General features: G+C 47.1%; 1 protein-coding gene and 1 non-coding gene across 2 annotated transcripts in view; both read left to right on the top strand.

The window, feature by feature from the left end:
* The window catches only part of Prkce (protein kinase C epsilon), a 506,175-nt gene that overhangs the window by 480,275 nt on the left and 5,411 nt on the right, over positions 1–20,489 (top strand). The window lies entirely within an intron of this gene.
* Positions 12,071–12,202, top strand: LOC116081306. The gene has a single exon (XR_004114809.1). It is a non-coding gene; the product is annotated as a small nucleolar RNA SNORA55 (small nucleolar RNA).

Below are 20,489 nucleotides of genomic sequence, written 5' to 3'. Positions count from 1 at the left end.
ACCAGGGAGCTGAAGGGAAGAGTTCCTTAGACAGTAGCTCCAGATCTCTGAGGCTGGCAGAGATCAGAGGTCATGAACCATTGCTGTCAAAGAGAGGAGTCTTTCCTCCCTCAGCCTCAAGGACAGGAAAGCCATGGCGCTAAGGCTTGCCACCATTCCTACATTGCTTTCTGCCTTGCTCTGTGTGATTCTTGAGAGATACACAGCTTCAAATAAGTGGGGTTTGGGGTCCACTTCTCTCTACAAACCTCTCCTCCACTTTAGCCCATCTCACTACAGCTCTGCGCCCCCCACCCCAACCCTAACCACATGTCACACCCATTCTGTGGGTTTTGTAGATAGGGAAGGTTTGAGGTTCTGGTTTTTAGGACAGAGAGAGCTTGATACCTGTGACAGCCTGCCTGATGGCTGGGGACACTGCAAGTAGTCTCCAAAGACAAGAGCAACTGAATACTGGACAGAATGTGTGAAGCGGGTCACTAAAGGCCTAACAGAGGAGAAGAAATGGAAGGAGCAAGCCTGAGGGCTGAATTATAATTTCCATGTAGTTTAACTTAATTAATCCCTAGAGCAATGTTGAAACTCTAGGGCAATGAGCCACTTTCAGCCAGACTCATGGGGGAGTCAGACCCAGAAAGGCTGGATGAGGACAGAGGCTCAGCCTCTCAAGAGAGTGTAGAGAGGTGAGGCCCAAGAAAGTCCCCTGGAAGCATGAAGAGAAGCAAAGGCTGGTGTGGATGAGGGAAGCTAGTGTTGTGAAGAAGCTCCTAGAAGGACTTGAGCCACAATCCCTGAAGGATATTTAAATGAATGGAGTCACAGAGACTAGGCTCTCCCTGGGGTCTAATGGATGACGGGATATGAGAAGTGACCACGGGCCTTTCCTAAGAGTATTTGCTCAAAGCCAAGGCAGGCTCTTGGATTTAAGCAGTGGTGAGAAATCCCAGTTCTTGAAGCATCTTTTAAAGCCCCATCAGTCCAGAACATCCTTGATGGGTTTCCAATCTTTAGTCTGGGATTTTATTTCTTAGTACTCTAGCATGGCTTCTATTTGTTCTCTAAGAAGGCATTCTAAGAGGAACCACACCTTGATCAGTGGCCCTGCCAACCACAGAGAGCAGAATGATGGGGGGTGGGGGGGTGGGGAGGGTGGCATGCAGAAGAGTGTGAGGTGACAGTGAGCCTAGGATCTGGGACAGAACCCAGACACCAAGGAAAGGATGAAAGAGTGGGGAACAAACAGGAACAGGCTTCCACGTGTCCCACTCCACCAACAAGCAAGTTTCACCCCGACTCAGGCAGGCAGAGAGCCCCTTCTGGTTGTCCCTAGCCAGATGAGAAGATGTTCTTGTAGGTAAAAGTATAAGGAGTCCCCATGAGCCAGGAGGAGGAAATATTCCACTGTGTCTGGGATCAGGTCTTGGAGCACATTTCCCTGAACCCCAGTGCACAAGAGACTGAACTTCCCTTATTTCAGCCTCTGGGAAACTTCCTCCTAAGAGTAGAATTCTGCAGGACCCAGCTCGATTTCACTGCTGGGGACTCACATGAGCTTCTGGTGGCTTTCTTTCCCCTTGAGGATATGTTCAAAAGAAAAGACTGGGCCACACAGGGCTTCTGACATCTGAGTCTCCTAAAGCTGTCTTCCCCATTTCCATGGAAAGTGCCTTGTGAATATGACCCCACTGTGCCCCAGACTACCATGGTGGAAGTCAAGGAAGTACCATTCATTGGACTGTTTTCTTTTGGCTGAAATGAGAAAAGTAGTTCATTAAGTATGAAGAAAGTAGAAGGAAGTTAGACCACTGTCCAGGAAGTGTTTGGCTGAATCCTGTGGATCGTTCAGCACCACCGGACACGAGGCTTCAAGGCGTTTAAATAGTTGATCACATTTCTATCTGTGGAATCTGAAACCTCTCTCATGAATATCAAATTTGTGAATAAAAAGAAAGGAGATGGAGGGAGAGAGAATAAAGAGAAAGTTGTTATCAGAAAGGTGTCCTAGCTCTGTCCCAGGCTAAAGCTCCTTCCTGAGATATGGAAACACCATTAGTCTGTAGTGCCTGCATGCTCAAGTCCGGCAGGAGTTGTTGGATTAAATTAAAGCCATTCCGTTTATCATCTGGGCAAACCTCAAAGGCCCACTGTAGAAATAAACTCAGATGGGATTTTTATGAGCTACTTGCCTCATGTAGCCCACTAACATAGGGCTGGCTGCCTAGCCCAGGCAGAGAGGTAGGGCAGCTCTGTGCAACCTTAGCAGATGCAGCCTTAGACAATGCAGTCACCCACAGGTCACAGGGCAGAGAACTACTTTGGCACATTGCCACAGAGTCATCCTCATGGGTCAGAGGTTCCATTATAAGACTGGCTTTCCTTGGCTCAGGTATCTTAAAACTTGAGAACATGTCATTTGCCTTCCTAAGGGAGCTCAGTAAGGCAAGGTTTTGACAGCTGAAGGAAAGCCAGCTTTAATGACAGGAAGAGGCAGTGAGGACAAGGGACCACTATAAGCCAGGGACACTGTGAGATTCTTGGATCCTGTCTTACAGACTCGTGTCAAGTGAAGGGATGATACTGTGTGAAGAAAAAAAAGATAAAATCTATGAATGAGCAGCACCAGCCCCGTGGTGGTTGTTAGTTACAAAGAGACACTGGCCACAGCTTAAACAGGCAAAAGAGGCAGGTTCAGAAAAGCCCATACCTACTAACGCCAAACACCCTGAGAAAAGCATGGTCACGTGCTGGGCCTTGTGAAAGAGCCTGCGTTTCTTCTCTTTGGAGTCAGCTCCACTTGCCCCACCCCCAGCTATGCCCTGTTGACCAGAATGCTACCATCCTTCAACAACCTAGTTAGTAGCCAACCCTCACTTCCCTTGCTGGCCATCACAGCTGAGTCCTGACCAGTGTGTGACCTACCTGTTGGATTCATCGAAGACTCCATTTTGTTGAGCCCAGGAGCAGTCATAGAATCCAGCTTAGCATTTGAGAATAGCCACAATGTAGTGTTTTGAGAACTCTTTAAGTCTTCTCCAAACAATCATACAGCTAGACCTGCCTCTGCCACACTTAGCTCACCTGGAGACTGGGGCCCTGCTCACACCCACATCAGAACAGCTTCCAACCTGGCTTCCAGCCCCTCCACAGGAAGCCTCCTGCCTCTGAAGATATCGCTAAGAGATTGTCCAGATTGGAGGCTGGACTTTGGCCTCTGGTCAGTTTCTATCACATACCTCCACTGGCTGCTGTCCCTGCAGGCTCTGTCTTCCTGCTTGCTATGCTGAGATTCCATGCCCCTGGCGCCTCAGCTTCCCTGTGTAACCCCTCCTCTGATTCCCAGATGTTAGGAGTGCAGCCAGGTTTTCAGCCTTTCGGTTGTCACCCCTTTGGGCTGGCCTGTATTCAGCGACCTCTACTTCAGTATGGAAAACTTCTTTTCATGTATCCTCCGATACAGCAACCCCTTCCTATACAGCCTCCGGCCCTGTGGCCCCTGTATATTCCTCCTATCCCAGCTCTATGCAGCCACCCACTGAACTGATTTTATGCAAATGATGTTCCATCAACACCAAACCAAAAATTTTACGGACAGAAAATCTAATTGACAATAGCTAGCAGAGCCTCTGATGCTACAGATAAAGCCAAGCATGAACATTTCATCTCATTGAAGATTTCCTTCCAAGATGGCGTTGCTGTCTAATCACTAACAAGTATCTCTGACTGAGCTTTTGTGCTCCTGGCAGGCTTATCTTTGCGGGGAGGGGGATCATAGGGGAAGAAATGTATTTGGAATGGATACCACTGCAAGTTGTTGGGCTGGTAGCTCACTTCTGGCACTGATTTTTTGCACCCCAAAGCATTAGATTCTAAGATCACAGGCTCCTGGGCTTTGACACTGGAATGGGAGCAAGCCAGTTAGGAGGGAGAGAGCTGCCTCCCCAGAGACCTAGCTGTCCTCCATGAGCGCCAAAGGCCATGAGGGAAATGCCGGCCGAGTAAACTTGTCTTTGTGTACGTGTTCTCTCTTTTCAAGTTTGCTTCAGTGTGAATGTCCCTCTGTAAGGTAAGGCTTCCAGAGTGGGGAGTCTCTCCAGGTAGGTGAGCCCACAGGCCCGGTGACATAGAGGCCCCTTTCAACCTCATGATCCGTCTCCATTCAGCCATCCACGCTGCATGGCAGGACCCCAAGGGAGGCCCCTCCTGCATGCTCCTGCATGACTGGGCTGTGCTGAGAGAAAACCTGGGAAGTGGGCTCAAGAACTCACACCCTCACTTACTTAGCCCCAGGAGGAGCCCTGCTGGGCAGGCATCCCTAAAGCTAGTCAGCCAGCCCAGGGACCCCAGTAGCATGGACAGTATTGTAGAGACCAGTGAGACACCATCATTATCTTCCATCCTGGTGGACCAGGCTTGGGATTTTGCTGGTTCCTTCAGTAAAGACACTTTCAAGACAATGTCCATGTCAGAATGAGATCCCTTGTTCCCTAAGAGGGTATTGACTCTCAAAAAGAGCCATGGGGACTCTGGCTCAGGTCTAGAGGCCGTGGGGAAAGTCCATATACCTGTTTTTGGTAGCTTGCTGAAGTGATGGCATGGTACAGTAGACAGGGGACTGGCTTTGATCACAGAGAGACAGTGAGTGCTGTCACAGGATAGCCTTGTGACCATGAGAAGTCACTCCACCCTGACCCTATGACCTTACCTGTAACATGGAGTGAGAATAGTTTCCTCATAGAATTGAAAACATGACCAGTAGCGAGCCTAAGACACTTCGTGCCCTGGCCTCTTCGGGTAGTTAGTTCCCCTCTCTTCATGACTCCTTCCCATAGTCTGAAGGCTCTCTTCCTCCCTCACCAAGGCTCCAGGAACCAAGAGGTTAGTATTACTGGGAGACATCTGATGTTTGGACACTGGGCTTGGAAATCAGACACAACCATGGCTTTCCACGCTGGCCTATGGGATCTTAGAATAGGCACTGTGTCTGCTACCTAGCAAAAAAGATAGCGAAGAAGACCAGGCACCTAAGACTGGGGAAGGCTGATCTGGACTCTCCCTCTGCAACACAGGTCTAGAAAGTTCAGGTTACTGGGTGGTGGCAGCACTCGAGGCAGTAGCCAGCTGAGGAGCGGGAAGGTATGCCTCTCAGGAGTTATGCAGAGCCTGCTGGGCATAATTCTGATGCAGTCATTGGTGCTACAGAGGGTGGCTCACCAGATGGGGGATTCTCAAGTCTGTCCCTGTGATCGTGCTAAAGGTTCCTTCATAGTATGATCACTTTGCTTCCAGAACAGAGAGCTACATCATCTAGACTAAGCTGGAATACTAGGCTATGTAGCCCAGGCTGTCTTAAACTCCTAATCCCCCCTCTCAAGTGCCGGGATTACAGGCATGTACCACCACATCTGGCACAGGTCACCTCTTTTTTGCTGTATTATCACCATATGTGTTCACTCTGCTTTCAATCTCAGTAGTGTTTTGGGTGAATGCAAGCTGTATGGCTTTCTATACCCTGGCTTTAATGCAACTGCTGTCACCAATAGACACCATTCCACGTCACAGATGTCCAGGTGTCTCTTAGCTGGACAGTTACAGTGGTAAAACCCAGACGAGCCATTTTGCCATCTGAGAATTCTGGTTGCAGGAGTATTCCTGTGGGTTGTGGTGTTAGTCCCCCTCCCATACCCCAATCTCATAAGTTCCCTGGGAAAGTGTCTGAGCCTAGCCTGTTCTGGATTTGACCCGGCATTTCTTTAGGCTCATGAATTTTCCATTGTGGCTTGAATTTTCCATTGGCTGTGGAGTTGGGCTATGCCTTCATGGGTTCAATGACATAGTATTTATTGAACTTAATTTCCTCCTCCCTCCACGAATATTTGAACATATGCACACACCCTACACCTACTTGTTGAGAACATTGGAGGATCGGTGAAGCTAAAGGTGATAGGAAGGGAGAGAAGCAGGAGAAAACAGGGCCAGCTTCCTGGAGAAGACGGTGATGGTTAGGGAGAGAGAAAAACACCTGAGAAAAGATGGCTTCAGACCACTTCTGATCAGGTGGGATTCATGGAACTGTGCCTGGTCCTTTCTCTACAGCCAGGGAGGACTTACTGTTGCCTGGCAACAACAAAGCAAAACTCCTTCCACTAACACTCTACCAGCAGAACCTAGACAGAGTTAGCATGCAGGAAGAAACAAAGTGAAATATGTTGATGATAATAGTGATTACAGGATTCAGGACTTCATTGACAGGACCAAAGAGAGATGCTATAAGCTTTGCCTTTCAAAGTTACATAACAGAAAGAAAGACAGGATGGAAAAGAGGCTCTTACCAGACAGGCAGGAACCCAGGTCCTCCATGCACGACCCCTCCATGCACGGAGTCTTGTTAGGTCATGTCCTACCCTCCATCTTACAGATGGAGCCACCTTGATAAAGAAGCAATGTTCTCCTGTCTGCCTTTGTCTTTTTGAGAGCTCTGAAGGATTGTCCAGCAGCCAGGAGTGCAAGGACAGTGCTTAGAGGCTGGCTCAGGTGTGGCCAAAGAAAATCAGAACTGATCTTAGCTTTCCCTAAGGAGGGGCTCAGTCCTTCAAGGCCTCCAGCCTACTTTTGCTCTTTGCAGAGTACAGGTATATAGGTATGCTGTGCATGCTCATAGGGGTCCTCTGCCTGTATCATCTCAAAGTTCAGACCTTGGATTTCCATGGAGTCATCAGTCATGACAGAAAGAAGCCCCCAAAATCTTGTTGTTTGAACTTGGAATAAGTAAGGGGCAAGTAGCAGACTTGGATATAATTCAAAAGTAATGTTCAACTGTGACTAGAATTCTGGGATTTGACATGCATGTCAGGTTTGTTGTCCATGGTGACTTTATGTCAACACTTATCTTTTCATGGTGAAGAGGCTTGACCACAGGCAGGCAAGCCATTTTCTTGCCCTGGTGGTTTCTGGAGTCTTATTTATGAGACACACTCCACCTTGAAGGGTTTCCATGGAGCACAGAATGTTATTTAGCATGTGAGTCCAGATGTGTCAGGGTTGCTAATGGCTGAGCCAGGGAAGCATGAGACCCTCTGCCTTGAGGTGAGGCAAACCCTACAGAGTATGCTTGTCAAATTGAGATGGCCTGAGAGTGAATTACATCTTTCCTGGAGACCATGGCTCGCTTCCCTACTTCTTTTCCAGAATTTCCCTGGTTCCCTTAGCTCCAAACAACTCAATTCACCCTTTCTAAAAGAGATTCTCTCCTTTTCTTTTTTAATGTGTGTTCCCGTGTACTGATGGAGGGGCATGGTGTGTATATGCACAGTGCACATGTTTGTGTGTATGGTACCAGAAATGACATCCAGGGTCATTTACTCAGCCACTGTCCACCTTGGTATTCGATACAAGGGCTCTTCGTTGACCTGAAGCTCTCAGATTAGGTAGACCAGTTGTCCAATGAATTGGTGGCATCTGTCCACCTCTACCTTCCAGTACTTGGATTACAAGTGTGCCCATACATTGTGTGGTTCCAGGAATGGAGTTCCAGTCCTTGTGCTTGCCTAGAATGCACTTGACCAAGCAAACTGTCACCATCTCCTTGGCGTTTGACCTTCCTCTTACAGCTGCCATTTCCACTTGTTTTCTTAAACTTTACGTAAATGGAGCCACACAGTGTGTCTGTTGTTTGCTCATACTGCACCTTTTACTCAGTACCATGCCTTTAAGGATAGGATTCCAGGTTGGGCAGCAGTGGTGCACACCTTTAATCCCAGCACTTGGGAGGCAGAGGCAGGCGGATCTCTGAGTTCAAGGTCAACCTGGTCTACAGAGTGCATTCCAGAACAGTCAGGGCTACACAGAGAAACTCTGTCTTGAAGAAAAAAAAAGTATAAGGTTCCAGGTTTTATGTTTTTATAATAGAAAATTCCAATCATGCATTGATATAGTGAAAAGGGTCCAGTGTGCTGCCTTAGACCTATGAGCCAAGGTCAACCATTACTTCTGCTGAGGGAGTTCTAATGCTTTGATCAGAGGTACATTCCCCCCATCTCCCACTTAGGATGCCTCCTGATTTACAGCAGGTATTTGATCAACTTGGGGATGAGTGAATGCCTTCTAGATCTCAACAGTGCTCACTCGTCTAGATAGTATTTCTCTCTCAGGTTCATCTCTAAGTTCTCTTTCCACCTTTTATGGCCCAAGACCCATGCCATTCTATACCTGCAAGTTTAGGGTAATTAGTTTCTATATTAGGAAACCTGACATTGTTGTTGAATGGGGAGAGAAAGTGGGTGACCTCACCTTGATGTGAGAGGCACATATTTGAATGTTTACCATTCCTGTTTCAAAGCTAGCGGCAGCACTATAATCAATCCTAGACTAAGAGAACTGATCTCTATCTGATACATTTTCACAAATAAGGTGAAGGGGGAGGCTGGTGAGTGGAGAACCTGGGCTTTGCGGGGACCAGACTGCAAAGTTTCCCTCTTGAAAACTGTAGCTCTTAGCAATGATACTATATCGAAATGTCAGTAGTGATTGGCAAAGGTCACCACAGTTAGCAGTGTGCACCACAGTATGCTGCCTGCTTCCAGCTGGAAACACAGGCGCAGATGTTACTGCTATGTGCCCAGCCAGATACAACTTACTCACTGCAGAACCCTACTCAGTGGCCTTGGCCCAAGATACTTTCCGTATCATGCTCAGTCCCTTGGGCCCCCAGGACCTTCTCGTTGCACTTCAGGATCCACCCAGATGCAGGCTGTCAAATCATTTTAGTGGGAAAAAAGATCTGAAAAGGCAGGAGTTACAGTGGGGTAGAATAGGATAGACAGAACATTTCAATACAATACGGAGCACATCACAGACGGTACAGGTACAGTTAGCTGAATCTAGGGTGGTCATGTGGAATGACATGTACTAGGGCATACATACATAAAGAGACCCCCAAATTCCTAAGGGCTATGAATTAGGTGCATGGTGCACCCATAAAGTATAAAAAATGATCCTGAAATTTTTTATGTGTTTATTTTAGTTCATGTGTGTATGCACACATGTGAGCACGCACACATGCTTAGCTCTATGTTTGGACACCGAAAGCATGCAAGAGCTCACAGAGGCCAGAAGAGGGGTCAAACTCCATGTAACTAGGGTTTCAGATGGTTGTGAACTGCCATGTGGGTGCCGATTACCAAACACAGGTCCTCTGCAAGATTAAGTTCTCTTAATCACTGAGCTCTCTTTCTAGCCCCAACACCTAGATCTTCATACTCATGGTGGCTGCCAAACTGAGCAATATGAGGTGAACGCAGAAATTGTAGAGCTAGTAGCTTTGGCTGGGCAGAGTTCTTCCAGTCAGTACATCAATCACCACATCTGTGCCTCCTGCCAGGAGACAACAGGAGGCAGGATGGCACATGCCAGGGAGCCCGGCCTCAGGCAGAACAAGCTGAACACAAGTCCTGACTCACTGCTTGCTAACTGGCTGAGGGCATCGTGGGCAAGTTGTTTAATGCCTACAAGCCTGGTTCCATCTTCACAGGAGGATATGGCCTTGTTTACCTCTATAGAGTGGGTGCAGACATTCTGTCGGACATTCAAAGCACCCTGTCTAGGAGCCATATCTAACCAGGCCTGTAGCTCTGAGCTTTGTAACTTTTTCCAAGAAGAAACTGAGTGTGTCCCAGATAGCATGGCAAAGGTGCGCACTAGGCGGATACCCACGCGGAGCTCCAGGGTAGGAAAGACATTCACTAGTTAACTAAGCTTTCAGTTTCAAATGCCAAGAAAGAGAAGTTGTTTCCAGGCATGGAGGAAGGGAGGCAGGGGTGTAAGACAGGACCAGTGGCTTCGGGGATGGTACCCCACGCAAGAGCATTCCTTTTCCATACAGCAAAGGCCTCTGTCCTCTGCAGCAGCTTTCAGAGCTGGTATGCCACATGGTGAAGGGGGATAACCCTCTCCTGCCCTCAGTTCTGCTATTAAAGATCCCCCCCAAACAGGGAACAAGAGCACTGTGCTCTTTGCTAGGCCCTACGGAGTTCATTCGAGCAAAGGGAAAATTGTGTGGCAGGCCTTGGCTGGGCATGGCAGATGACAGAGGTACGGCAAGGCCTCCTTGCTCTGGTTACCGCTAGCTTTACTGTACTCGGAGTATGGCTAGAGATACCTCTAGGCCATTTGTGAACTCTGGGCCTAGTTGTGTCCGTGTGCTCTGTAGAACAACGTGAATTCAGTCGGCTCCAAGGTGACTCTTAAGTGAGATTTCAGTTTTAGTCTCTGTTGCCAGGTTTCATAGCCAAATGGCCCAAGCCAAAGAGCTCACATATATGGAGCCAGACAGGCCGGGGCAGTTGATCATGGGCAATGCCATAGCCTCTTCCCCAAGAATAGGGAGAAAAGTGCCTGAAGCTGCTGGTCTCAGACAGTTGACTCTATTGTCCTTAAAGGTCCATTTTGGAAAGAGCATACATGGTCTATGAGCAGGAGGAGGTCCCTTGTTATTTATAGCCTCCTCTGGAGAGCATTCATACCACAGTCATCGAAGCCTGAGGTGTTCCTCTTGCTAGGCACTCACTCCTGTGTTCTGGAGGTCTTAAGCAATGGGACATTTCCAGTCCTGGAAACATTCTCAGGGCTTGTCCCTTCTCAGGGCTTGTCTCCGCAGATGTGTTATTCATAGAGCGCTATGGTACCATGAAAGTCAACTTTTATAAAGGACTTCTTCAGTCAGTGGTAGTTAGTGAAGTACTGAGGATGAACCCAGACTCTCATATGCTAGACAAGTATTCTACCACTAAACTGCACCCCAACTCTTAACCAGTGTACTACCATGGTGCATTCTCACCAGGAAAACCTAAATTTGTCATTAAAAAAAAACACAACTATGTTGTGTTGTAGGATGTTCAGGAGACTCTGAATTCTCCCTTCCTCAAATCAACAACTTATCCATGTGTGAAGCCTGGGAAGCTCTTATGTCAGAACCTATTAATAAAGTTTTATGGGTATGCTATCCAGGGTCATCAACATTACATAGTGTCCGTGGTGCCTTTATGCTACAAGAATGGAGTGGTATTGTTGTAGTAGAGACCACATGGCTCTCAGAGCCTAACGTGCTGACTATCTGACCTTTTAGAAAAACTCATCAACTGTGGTTTTAGGGGGTGTCTTACTCATCCAAGTGTCCAGGATGGCCTTTCTCACTGTCATGACAAGATACCTGAAGAAAGAAGAGGCTCGCTGAGCTCACAGGTGGAGAGGAGGCAGACCCTGTGGCTGAGAAGGCAGCGTGGCAGCAACAGACCGATGACATACTCAGCTGCCTCCCTCCTTCCCCCCTTTTTATTTGGTCCAGGGCACCAGCATGAGAGAAGGTGCTGCCCACATTCCGGCTGGGTCCTCCCCCTCATCAGCTAGCATTCTCTAGGGAAACACCCTCACCTATATGCTCAGAGTCACTGGGTCAAGTCTGCGGAGAGGACTGACTCTCTCGGTCTGTGTACCCAGACCCAGGAGCCTCATTTTACACTCTGCACATTCACTTAAAATGCTCAGGTTGTGGAATGTAGTCAGTGGTGGAAGTACTTTGAAAAAAAGCCATGGAAATCTCCTTAGCAACTAGCATAGAAAGACAAGGAATACGATTCCCACTTTTGTGGGAACAGAAACCACTGGGCAGTTGTGAAACCACTGGGCAGATGTGAGTGGGTGAGTGGGGGGGGGGTGCTACCCCACCCCCTTTCTTCCAAACAAACACTACAGCTTTGAAGGGGGATTGTTTTGTTTTGTTTTTTTGTTTCAAAGCGAATGCAAACCAATGTTTGGGGCTTTGTAGCTACCTGTCCTTTCCTGTGATGAAGGGCTATGCTTGTCTGTTAGATCCAGCCAATGCAGAAATAGTAACCAGCTGAACACACTTGCTTTTACAAATAGCTGGTGAGTGTGAGGACAAGTGTGTAGTGCTGGAATTCTCAGATGGCTTGCCCTTTTCTTTTCCTAAAGTAACTCTACAAATGGAATTTATTTTTAACAAGACTTTAAACATTTAATTTTTATTTATATATTTTTTTAAAAACTTAAAAGTTCAGCACTCAAATCTTTCCCAGGCCTGCTACCTGGTGCTGGTCTGGGGACAGACAGTGCTACAGTAGAGCAGAGGAAATCCAGACGGGTCATTTCCATCTGCCCTGGGGCCTGTCTCTACAACTCTGCCACACTTTAAAAAAAAAAAAAAAAAAACTTAAAAGTTTAGCAAACACTAACTAGGAGGGGGGAAGGACAAGAAATAAACTCCATCCAGCAGGCGCCTGACAGAGCTCACTTAGGGCTAGTTGTTAAGCATGGCAGTGGTCTGACGCCATTTGGTTCATTTTAAAAACACATTGGTAGCTAGGTGTTATGACTTACACCAGTAATCCCAACACTTGGGAAATGGAGGTAGGAGGATCAGGAGGAGTTCGAGATCAGCCTTAACTACCAAAAGCCTAGTATAAATAAATAAATAGCCCTGAGGATGTCTCATCGTGTAAAAGTTTGAGTACCCAAGAATGATGACCTGAGTTTGAGCCCAGAACCCATGTGAAAAGCTGGATTCCGATGCACACACCTATAATCCCAGATCTCCTAAAGTGAGATGAGAAGTGGAGACAAGAGGAGCAGCCAGAAGCTCATGGGCCAACAGCCCAGACTACAGACTGGCAGAAACAAGAGACTCAGCCTCAACAAGGTAGAAGACAAGAACCAACTCCGGAAAGTTGTCTTCAGACCAAATGCATGTAGTTCCACACATGTGCACACACATGCACATAATAAAATACACACATGCATTATAAATAAATGCATATATCTATAAATGTATACATTATGTACTTTTTGCATGTAAATATACACATATAAATATAACTAGGAACGGTGGGGAATGCCTTTAATCCAAGCACTAAAAAAACAGAGTTGATTCTGAGTTCTAGGCCAGCCATGTTATTGAAGAAGACCCTATCTCAAGAAGGGAGGGAGAAAAAGACAGTGTGTTACTCGGTGCCCCCACAGAGAACATTAGAGAGGAAGGCTGCCAGATTGTGCTGGGTCGTGTGGGGTCCCCCCCCCCCGTGGCTCCTGTGGTTCTTGTCTTTGTTTTCCAACAAGCTCCCCCACTCCCCTATTCCCTCTTTAGACCAGGGAGTGGCCAGGGCCTGAGGAGTCTCAGCTGCTGTATAGCTCATCACTCATGTTTTAAAGGGAAAATTGGCGTTGGTTTTCTTGAGGTGCAAGCAACTTCATAAAATGGGGGTCATAACTCCACGACTGTGGAGAGTTATCCCCTATTCAATTAGAAGAATGGATAGTAGCCAACAAATGAATCGGCAAATTCTGAATATCAAGTTAAACAGGAAGATGCAAGTGGGGGCACTTCTGGGAAATTCAGAAGACCTCAGGACCCGAGTTTATGCTCCCAGTGGGTGGCCATCAGCAGGAGAAGCCATGCCCCCAGTCTGTCTGGCTCTGTTATTCCCCGTGTTCACTCCTTGCCCTCTGTCCATGTGTGTTCTTCATAGGAAGCAGGAACCACCGTAGTGGAACAGCAAGCAGTACTCAAAGCAAAAGCTGGTTTCTGCCATTGTTTTTCATGTTGCCTTCTTCCAGGAAGTATAAAGATGGCCCACCAGGATGCACACTGTACATACCACATCCCTGAATGTTATAGCAGGGAGCAGGGAACATAAAGGGCAGGGAAGTGAGGCTCAGAAAAAGGCCCTTTTTTCTCTCATTTCTATTTCTTATTGAAATTGTAACATTGTAATTACAACATTTCTCCCTCCCCCTTTCTTCCTCCAAACGCTCCCATATACCTGTCTCTGCGCTCCTTCAGATCCTGGCCTCTTTCATCAATTCTTATTGCATGTCTATATGCACTGGTACATTCATATATATTCCTAAGTGGGACCTCTTAAGGAAGGCTATTTTGAATGATCACACATTTGACCATTTTCTAGGAAGTACGACCCTCTCCCTGCATTTCGATTTATGTTTGAAAAGGATCATGCGAATAATTTGCTTTGTTCAATAGCATTCAGTGTATTCAATCACTTGATCCTTATAACAATTGTGTGGGGAACAATACTAATGTCCCCATTTTATGGATGAGCAAATGTGGATAAAGCCAGAAAGATTGGTAATTGGAGAATCCAGAATAAATCTAGGGTCCTAGAGAGATGGCTCAGCATTTAAGAGCGCTGGCTACGTTTCAAGAGCTTCAAGTCCCAGCACCTACACAGCAGCTCACACACAACAGGTAGAACCTAGGCAGTGGCTCTCAGCCTTCTGAGCACTGCAACCCTTTAGTACAGTTCCTCATGCTGTGCTGACCCCAACCACAGCATCATTTCATTGCTACTTCAAAACTACAATTTTGCTACTGTTGTGAATTGTAATGTAAATATCTGATATACAGGGTGACTGATACACAACTCTTTGGGGTCGTGACCCACAGGTTGAGAACAACTGATGTAGGTGTTCAGGCAAAGGATATGCAGCTGAGCCACTGAGTATCCTACCTCTCAAAAAGTGGCTTGAAAAGAAGAAGATCGGGATCCAGTTATAACCTTTTAGATGTCTCCATTTTTTTTAAAGAGGTGTATGAAGAAGCATGGATAGAAGGGAGGAAACCAAAAGGAAATGTCCACAGTTAGCATGAACTTCATGAACTGAATCCATAACTGTAGGTTCCTGAACAAGCTTGCTTACATCAAAAAGGCCATTGGAAACAGATAAGAAAAAGAAAGTGATCCACCTCTGCATTCATAGCCGCAGCTGGTCTGTACATCTAAGTAACTCAGAGTTTTAATAGTACAGAGGCTGGGCCCCACCTCTGCAGAGCTCCTGAGGTCTGGGCAAGGCTTAGGTCCTAGACAGCTGTGTTTGGATTTGATAAACCAAGAACTTCTGTCAAACAGTGACCAGGCCAGGGCTGTAGCTCTATGGTAGCACACTGCTAAGAATGTATGAAATTATTGGTTCTATCTCCAACCTGCCTACATATGCACGCATGCACTCGTGTGTGTGTGTGTGTCTGTGTGCGTGTGTGTGTGTGTGTGTCTGTGTGCACGCATTTAAGAAAGTATAAAGATGCTGGTGCATACACACACACACACACACACACACATCAAAGAGCAGAGCTAAATGAAACAAGGCTATGATTGTGTCTGCAATGAATTTTCCCCAAAGAAAAACATACTCAAAATACAAAGATTAGGGCAAGAAGTCTTTAGAGGGAACTGAAAGCCAAGAGAAATTAATTAACTACATTTCCTAAGTCTCACTTAGGCATCCATAGTAGCTCTTGCCCAGGCCAGACCTCAGATCAGTTAAGCAGACTCCCCTCTGGAGACAGGAGCCAGCTGCCTTGGCTAAGCCCTCTCAGGTGATTCATGTGTACATCTGGGACTGAGCCGCTGCTCTAGGCCCTGTTGCTGAAGGCTCTGCTGTGCCTGCTCCAGCTCATGGTGACTTGAACATAATAAAAGAAACCGGCAGAGCCAAACAGAGACAGGCACATGGGCTCCTCGCAGCCAGGAGAAGTATTTAGGAAAACATGGGGTTATTTTTGGATGGTTTTTATTTTTAATATTTTTACATTTATTATTTATATGTGTAGGGGGTGTGCACACGTGAGTGGAGGTCAGAGAACAACTTGCAGGGATTGGTTCTTTCTACCTTGTGGGTCCGGGAATCCAACTCTCAAGTGTTCACGCTTGCGAACAGGTGCCTTTCTTTATCATTGAGCCACCTTCGCATCCCTGAGCTAGTATTCTTAAAGCAAGAGCCTAAGCTTTTCTTAATGATTTATTTCTTTTTATTTTATGTGCATTGGTGGATTTTTGCAGCATGTATGTCTGTGTGAGAGTGTTGGATCCCCTGGAGCTGAAGTTAAAGATAGTTGGGTACTGGGAATTGAACCTTGTGTGCTCTGGAAAAAAACGGCTGGTGCCTCATATCCATCACTGAGCCATCTCTCCAGCCCGAATCTCACATTTTTAATGAGAATTTATTTGTGGATGTTTCGATAGAGAACAGTAAATCACTGGGAGTCAGTTACCCTTAGGCTCCTAGAGAAATGCTCTAAGCAGTGTGTGCTTCTCACAGACAGTCCACTGAACAGCCTCCAAGAGTTGCCACACTTGTCAGACAGAAAAGAGTGAGAGCCCAGCTTGGTGCTGGGGTTTACCATGCTACCCAGGGAGCTCCTGGCCAGAAAGCCCCTGGAGACTTTCCTCATAGACAAGAGTTTCAGAAATGAATTCCAGCATTTTACATGCTTTCTGTGTTGACTGCCATCGAGTTGGCCATCACGGGTGAGCATCAATCACATCATTGCAGACAGCACAGGTCTAATCTAAGGGTTCACACCAAGGACAGCTTAACACTGCAGCACTTGATGTTTCTCAGACAAAGGGCAGGAATTGAGCCCTCTGCTCTGGCTACCACCCAGTGAGAGAGAGGAGGATGAGAAAAGTGCCTGTTACCACCAAGGGCTCTTGGCAGGTTGGAAGCTATGGCAAACCCTGCCGGCAAGTCAGAACTGGCAGAGTTCCCTAGAACGTTTACCCTGTTTTCTCTATACAGGAAATCCAAAATTATAAAGGGAGAGAAGCAGGTGGTGGTGCACGCCTTCAATCCTAGCACTTGGGAGGCAGAGGCAGGCAGATCCTGAGTTAAGAGGCGAGCCTGGTCTACAGAGTGAGTTCTAGAACAGCCAGGGCTACACAGAGAAACACTGTCTCAACAACAAACAACAACAAAGCAAAAACAAATAAAACAAAAGCCTTACATACTGGCCTATGTGTAAGCATATTTCCATATGCTCTATTGATGGGAATATGTTTATAATGAATACATGTGTCAAAAGATCCAGTTGGTAGATGCTCAGAAAGCACTTTCCTGATTGAAATTCTTGGAGTTTTTTGTTTTGTTTTGTTTTGTTTTGTTCTTGTTGTTGTTTTTGGTTTTTCGAGATAGGATTTCTCTGTGTAGCCCTGGCTGTCCTGGAACTCACTCACACTGTAGACCAGGCTGGCTTGGAACTCAGAAATCCACCTGCCTCTGCCTCCCAAGTGCTGGGATTAAGTCATGTGCCACCACTGCCCGGTGAAATTCTTGTTTTTTAATTTAAAATATTATAGGGAAGAAAAAAGTAGAAGTTGGAATATTGACATTTCAAGGTCAATGGGTTAGATAAATGAAATAGAATTATTTCAAGCTCATAAGCATGAAGTGTCCCCTGTTACATTGTGTTTGCAGTGGATATCTCAAGGTCTATCGCTCACCTGTCTATGACTTGTGAAGGAAGGAAGCCCACAAGACACATTCAAAGAGCCAAATCCAAGAGGCAGTCCTGGGGAGACTTCAGAAGAGAGGGAGGTGGGAAAAGCTGGAGTTGAGGGATACTTGAGGGGCCCAAAGGGAAGCCAGGTACAGGCATCGTGTGCCCCATCTCCAGCCACAGCCACAAGACATGGTTCCCTGGCTCTGTACTACTGAGCTGTGCTGTCATTGTCCCTCAGACTAGGCAGAGGAAGAGCAAGACAGACACTTGAGGGCCAGCCTCATGACACAGTCTGGAAGAGCACTGTCATCAGCTAATCTGGACATCACATTAGGACAGAGGCAGATGTCACAGAGACTTCTCCCAGAGCTGACAATAAGGGCCGGCTGCATGAGAGCTAAGAGAGAGTCATCCTTGTCAGACTGAAGGTAGCCAGAACCCATCTTGGTCCTGGAGTCTACCATGCTTACCAAGGAGCCTCCTGGCCAGAAAAATAAGGCAGGCCCCTGGTGCTTCGTTCCTTGGGTGCAGTATCTCAGATGTGGGAGGCTGTGAAACTGCTTTTCCCAGATCCTTCCTTCATCCCCCTCTGTAGATGCGAGAAATGTGCGTCTTCTGTGAAGTCAGGTTTGGATCTCTTGAGCCTGGGCTTCCATTACTGAAGAAATGCCAGAGGACATAGGAATTTTGTTTTCCTCTAACGTCGACCTCTAACGTACATACCCACCAAGGCCCTAAACTCATTTGCCTTGATGGAATTTCCCCAGACCCCAGCCAGTTACTGTTTCTCCTTTGTACTAGCAATTAGAAAACTAACTCTGTGCCTCCAGCACTAGGACAGGAGAGACCATCAATTAGGCCTAACTCCCACTCAGACACCCCTGGGGCTCAGGCCTTGTCTAGGCTGTCCAACTGCAGACTCTTCGTGAGTCACACCTTAGTTTCCACCCCATTCCTGCCTCCACTTCCCCAGAGGACAAACCCCTCTGGCAGAATGGCAACCACTGGCTCTCAATCTAGGTCGCTTTGCTGGCTTTAAATACTAGCAGCAGCAGGAGAGACTCATTCACTTCTTCCAGCAGATGCCTATGGATGTCAATAAATGACAGGCATAGCACTAGGCTGATGATAAAATGATGACTTCAAGCCCTTCCCTGCTTGTTCAGGGCTCATAGGGAGGACTACAGTGTGTAAGAGCAGAGAAATGGTGAGCTGTCCATCCAAGACTCCTCTCAGGCTGCTCACAGAGGGATGAGAGAGGCTTCCTGAAGGAAGAGCATGCACACTGGGATGAAAAAGAGCAACCAATGGAGACGTACAGGCAAGGAAGAGAGGGGGTGCTCCAGGCGGAAAGTGAAGAAGCCCTGCGAGCGTGGAGCATCATTCAGCAGTGCCCAGATGTGATGCCTGGGTGCCCAAGAATAGGATCCCGAAGGCCTTAGAAGCAGGATTTCTTCTTTTTTAAGATTTATTTACTTTATGAGTACACTGTAGTAAGTGTAGCTGTCTTTAGACACACACCAGAAGAGGGCATCGGTTGCTGGGAATTGAACTCAGGACCTCTGGAAGAGCAGTCGGTGCTCTTAACCACTGAGCCATCTCTCCAGCTCAAGAAGCAGGATTTCTAGTTAACCTATAGGAGGGCAAAATGGTATGGCCTACTGACTGCACTCAGATGATTCTGGAATTCCCATAAGAAACTTAGAACTGAGCTAAATGGCTCTCCCAATGAGCTCATGATAGAATCATCTCTAGATGTATTAGCAGAGCCTGGTTCCGGAGTGTGACACACTGTGGACTCCAGCTCCACTTCTGAGCTCAGGTGACCTCAGGGAAGCAAACCAGTTTCTGTGAGCATGAATCTGTCACTGATGACTGACGAAATCCAAGCCACTAAGTAAACAAGGACGTCAATGCCGACAAGCTTCTGGGTTTCCTGAAGTCCTTTATGTGCACCCTGCCCTCCTTGGTGGCTAGCTAAAAGGGTGGACCAGGAAGGTGTTCCTGACCAAGAATTCCAGCTCCTCCTTAGCTGTGTTCCAAATGGATTTTCTGCCTGTCCTATTCTGTGGATCTGTCCCCCTCCTCTGCAAACCTTTCACTCTGACCACCAGAGTACATGCCACTTGGTTGTCCTTTCGACAATACCTGGCACTCTACAAGTTGTCATCACCACCCCTCTGCCTCCCAGATCCCCCTAGCCAGCCTTCACCCAACACAGCCCTCCCCATCCTTTAGCCCTGTGACCCTCCCCTCCTTCCACAGAGATCCTCTGAAGGGTTGCTGCCACAGCCTTCCCCAGCCCCCACTCTCCCACAGTCAGCTTTCAACACTCTAGGGACCAGTTTTGTCGTTCATCTCTGCAGCAGCTCTTTGCATAGGCCCTCCCTTTCTTCTGGCCCCCAAATCTCTGGAGGACAACAGATAGCCCATCCTGGGCCAGCCTTCCAGTTGGAGAAGACCACATTGTGTCTTAGTTCCCTGTCTGAAGGGAACACAGACATCCCCAGCCACAAATGCTGTTTCTGGAAATTTCTTGCGTTCTCTTTGTTTCCTCTGTCCTCCTTCACAGTCTCCTCGAGTCGAATTCTGCTGCTCAAGCTGAGAGAGACACCAGGACTGACTGCTAAAGACACGGAAGAGTAGCTTATCCCTGCTCCTCCTTGCCCATCATTGTGTCTAATCTGGGTCATTGGGCTGGCTCCCCTGCCAGCCTCCCCACTCTACCCCCTCTCACTGTTATGCCAAATTCTCTCCCCGTTTGCCTATGCCAGGCCCTTCTGGCTTTAACTCAAACGCCTATTGGCTTCTTCTAAAAAATGTCTCCTGGTTGGACTTGACCCTTGCCCTGTATGCTGTCCCTGTATGTTCGGCTCTTTCCCAGTTGGGTAACCCCAGCTAAGCCACCAAATCTCTCTGAGTCATAGTTTCCTCTCTTGCAAAACTGGAATTAAAATACCTGTCTATTCCAAGGATCAAATGAGTGAACTAATGTAAAGATAGATGCTTTGAGAAGCTCTGGAACAGTACCTCTCAAACTTACCATAGGATTTTCCTCTTGGGAAAGGGGTGAGTGAATACATTATTCAGGAGGGCAGGAAGAAAAGTTTGAAAATTCTTTCTCCTAGAATTTCTAAGAGATTTTCATTTGTTCACATGAGTAGCAACCATCCCAAAGCAGATACAA

Source organism: Mastomys coucha, unplaced genomic scaffold (genome assembly GCF_008632895.1).
Source record: "Mastomys coucha isolate ucsf_1 unplaced genomic scaffold, UCSF_Mcou_1 pScaffold6, whole genome shotgun sequence".
Taxonomy (NCBI): Eukaryota; Metazoa; Chordata; class Mammalia; order Rodentia; family Muridae; genus Mastomys; species Mastomys coucha.
Note: the sequence above shows the minus strand (reverse complement) of the source record. Positions and strands in the feature narration are given on the sequence as shown.